Raw genomic sequence first — 4,622 nt, 5'->3', positions numbered from 1 at the left:
ATATATATGTATGTATGTATGTATGTATGTATGTTCTATGTATCTATGTAAATTTCCAATGATTGTATATATACTACTGGTAGTCCGTCGGTTACGACGACTTGTGCCCCAATTGATGCGATTAAAGGAGAAGCCTACTAGTAGAGTTAACGTGCAAGGGGCTGAGTACTCCACAGAAACCCCATTGTAAGAAAGGAACCTACTGTCCGAGATTTCCCTGAAACTCCACGAGCAAGTGCCCTCTCCAATCCCTTCCTTCCGACTCACAGGTCTGCACTTAGAGAGAGGTACCATCCACTCTTACCATTTTTGCAACTTTTAACCACATTTTAATAAACTCACTCGAGAGCAGCACTTGCATCTCCACTCGCAGTTTCCTTTTCAAGTGAAACTTGAAGAAGTCAACGAGAGCTCTACCAAAGTGGAATGTATCTGTCCTCATGCATTTCAGCCTTGTCCACCAAGCAACCTCTTTCACCACAGCCACCAGGCAAAGGAAAACTGCCTTGCTAGCATGATTATTAGAGGGCGGCGGTGCGATCACCACTACAGACTCGGCCGACATCTGATATAAGCACAAGATGTTTGTACGCGTGCGTGATCTTTGTATATATACATATGCAGACACACACACACATACACACACAAACACACACACACACACACACACACACACACACACACACACACACACATATATATATATATATATATAGTAGTAGCAACAGAAAAAGCGGAATTTCGATTATCCCCACGTGGTGAGTTGCAATATATATATGAAATTAAAACAGGAAAATACACACACTTTACATAATTTTAATATAATTTTAATATATCGACCGGTTTCGCTTTCGCTATTCATGATATTATGGTTTACTTATTTGAATACGTATTTTTTTACGAAGAAATTTTTGTCCATGTTGTGTGTAATGATATTTACGAGTGACTGACTCCACTAGTAGAAAAATAAGAGGAGGTCATTGGTTACCGTTATTATCGTTGTTGTTGTGGGCAAGAGAGATAACAGTTCAGCTTTCGGTAAGGGGAGGGGAATATATGTGTACACACTAAAAAAAGTGAGGGGATTTATGTATCGGGATGTAATCGTGAATTGAAATATGTAAAAAAGTAAAAGTTGGTTATGCGTGCATATTAAAACGTGTTCTGTATTTTTCAATGAAAAAAGTTTCTTTATTTAAACCTTCTTGTGGAGAGATCGTGTCTTTGCACTAGTAGAAGGGGAAGACGCTGAAATTTGGTTTGATGTTATCTGCACATTTTCTATATGTTCACTGAGAGGAATTTGCTTGTATTGTGGGAAACGGATTTGCTCTTTATGTAGAGTGGCACTCCTTCTCAAGGTAATACTCGTCTGTCCAATATAGTTGTGTCCGCAACCCGAGCAGGTTATTACATAAATTAGGTTTTCAGAGGCACAAGTGAAACTAGTTTTAATTGTGAACCTTAGTCCATGTTTGAAAAGGAAATCCGAGCCTTCTAGTAAGTTGGGGCAGGTTCCACAGTTTGGCGTTCGCATTTTTTAACCGTTGGTTTTGTGGTTGTTTTGTAAAGCTTCGCGTTTGTTAGTAGTTTCTTTAACGATTTGTGTAGCTTTTTGCATTTGATGAATCGGCGCGTTTTCAGGATGTCGTTCGTTTTTGGATCTCTATTTAGTAAAGGGAGATTTTGCACAATAATGTTGAATGCCTCATTGTTTCTGGGGTTGTGTGTTGATATAAATATTAGTGTTTTAAGATGGTGTGTGGTGTTATGTCTTGTTGTTCTTAGTGTTTTTATGTCTAATTTTTTGGCACGTTTAATTCCCTCGTCTATAAGTGAGGGTGGATATTGTCTTTCAGTAAGCGTTGTTTTGAGGTCTTGAAGACGAAGGCTCCGAGTTGTTCTATCAGACCCTATTGTGCAAATACTTTTTGCCAAATTGAAAGGGATATTTATTTTGATGTGTTTCGGGTGGCATGAGCTAAAGAGGAGATATTGTTTTGAATTAGTTGGTTTATAATAGATGCCAGCTATGATTTGATTGTTGACTTTTTTATCATGATGTCTAAAAATGGGAGCTGTTCTTTGTTATATTCCATTGTGAATTGAATGTTACTATTTATATCATTTAGTGTTGATTTGAAATCCTAAAGTTTGTCAATGTTCTCCTTCCAAATGATAAAACAGTCATCCAGGTATCTTCTCCAATTTTCTCTTATGTAAAGGTAAAATGGGTAACCATATTTCTGAAGTGATACTTCATATAAGGTGAATTCAAAATAAGCCATTATTAGGTTCGCAAGAACAGGGGCTGCTTTCGTTCCCATCGCAATTCCGCATTGCTGACGATAGTATGTGTCATCAAATAGAAAATAATTCTTCTAAAGTATAAATTTTAAAGATTCAATAATAAAGATCTGATTTATGCGTTCCGGGAGTACTTCGGGGTACTTTTCCAACCCGAATTTAATTGCTTTTATTCCATAATCATGTAGGATGTTAGTGTAAAGCTTGATAACATCGAGGGTAACCAATATTGCGTATTCATTAATTGCTCTTGGTAGGTGTTCTAGCATGTCTAAATCGTCTCTAATGAAACTTTTGATGTATTTCAGCAAGGCTTTCAGTAGAATGTCTAGAAAATTGCTTAGGCGGTGGGTTTCACAGGCTGGCCTAGCTACAATGGGTCTTAAAGTTAAGTCTTCTGGCGTTTGGATATTAATGTATTTGCCCGGTGATTGTTTGCAGGTTTCAATGATTATCTTGCTCTTGTGTATTTTAGGAAGGCCGTAAAAAAGACTGGGACTACATTTGAAGTTCGTGATGTAGTCTGTTTCTTTTTGTGTCAGGCCTTTTCCATGTAGAAGAATTAAGGATGCAAGATTTTTCATTGTTTTTTTTGTTGTTTATAGTTTATAAATTTTTCGTAGAAGGCCTCGTTGTCTAGTATGGATAATACTAGGTTTTTATAGTGTTCTGTGTCCATCAGAACTACAGCACTTCCTTTGTCTGCTTCTTTAATTGTTAGGTCTTTGTCGTTTTGTATTTCGATTAGATTTTTCCATTCTAGATTGTTGAGGTTCGAATTAATTTTTCGTTTATGGAATGTATTAAGGAAATTTTGGATATGGTCGCAGAAGCCATCCAGTGTTTTATTCCTACCCCTATGTGGAAGGTAATTACTTCTGTTTTTGACGAGTGATTCAGCTTCGTTGTTGTAGTCAGTTAGTGCTTCTGCGAGTCATAGTTTTCTGCAGAATTCTGAAATATTGTCTTTAATTTCATTATGGTTAGATCTTCGTGGGGTTGGAGTAAACTTTAAACCTTTGGCTAGTATATTGATTTCTGTTATATAGAGAGTTTTCTTTGATAAGTTAATTAATTTGGGTTTCTCCCGTAAGTTTTGTTCCAACGTGTGTCCCTGTTTCTCTCCACTTGGTCTAAAAAATGTTTATTGTAATTTGGTTGGTAGAAGTTATTATTGGTGTTATTATTATTATTATTATTAATAATTAAATCAGTATTATTATTACTTATCATATTGGGATTGCTGGGAGGTTGGTGTTGCTATCTGGGTAAACTGGTTGGGAGCCTGTGGTTAGAGTTTCTTCGTTGGAATGAACTGTTGGGGTGCTTAATTATGTTTGGAATGATGGGGAGCTGGTTGTGCTGTCTGGGTAAATAGGATGAGGATACGTGGGTTGAGTTTCTCCCTTGGATGTTTCTAGTTGCTGGGGAGAAAAAATTACTTCTACCTCTAGGTTGGTTTCTTCTAGTGTTTCTAATTGGTGAGTAGTCCCTGATATTAGTTAGAGAATGGTTTACTTCTAGGTAATGAGTCAGTTTTCTGTGTTTGTGTTCTTTTCGATGTTGATTGTTTGATCTAGGTGGACGTGTATTTATTTCTGTAGATGTATTTGTTCTGGATTTTTAAGGAAGGGGTTATCTGAAGTGTAGTCTCTTTTAAACTGAGCTTCATAACTAAGGAAGAAGTTAACACTGTTTTGCCATCGTTGCAGGGAATTTATTTCTTCCAACTTACAGCTGTCTTTCCATAGTTTTATAACACTTTCCAAGAGTTGTTCAGCAGCATGTTTAGGGAGTTCGGTGTGCATTTCCTCATCGATCGTTTTATATTTTTGTTCGTTATTCGATGCTCTGAGTTTGAGTAACTCAATCTTTATTTTCATTTTTTCTAGTGCTAATGTCTCCCTAAATTTCCTTTGCTGTTCGGGTTCTTCTGGAATTGGCTTAATTTGTAGTTTGCGTGGTAGAATTAAAGGTGTTGAGTTAATCCCATTTTCATATATTTCTGCTTTATTGTTATTTTTTATCATGTTCCAAGATTTTTGGGCCAAATATGGCTAATGCGACCTTTAATCAAATGTGCTGACATTGGTATACTTTCGTTATGGTTTAGGTATTTTGGTGATGATTCTTTTTCAAAGTTATTTGTGAAAAATGAATGCAATGTTGTGCATAGTTCGTTCAAACTTTGACTAACTTGTTCTGTAGATTGTCTTCTTTGTTCAAATTACGTTTCTTCTCGGGTACAGTAATTTAGTCCTTCTATTTTGTTAGTTAGAACAACTAAATTTGAGTTAATTTCTTTCAATTCTTAT

General features: G+C 36.3%; 1 protein-coding gene across 1 annotated transcript in view; it reads left to right on the top strand.

Annotated features, from left to right (window-relative positions):
* LOC106868211 (uncharacterized) overlaps positions 1-4,622 on the top strand; it is an 11,218-nt gene that overhangs the window by 4,321 nt on the left and 2,275 nt on the right. The window lies entirely within an intron of this gene.

The sequence above is a fragment of the Octopus bimaculoides genome, chromosome 17, assembly GCF_001194135.2.
Source record: "Octopus bimaculoides isolate UCB-OBI-ISO-001 chromosome 17, ASM119413v2, whole genome shotgun sequence".
NCBI classification, from domain to species: domain Eukaryota; kingdom Metazoa; phylum Mollusca; class Cephalopoda; order Octopoda; family Octopodidae; genus Octopus; species Octopus bimaculoides.
This window is presented reverse-complemented; position numbering and strand designations above follow the sequence as displayed.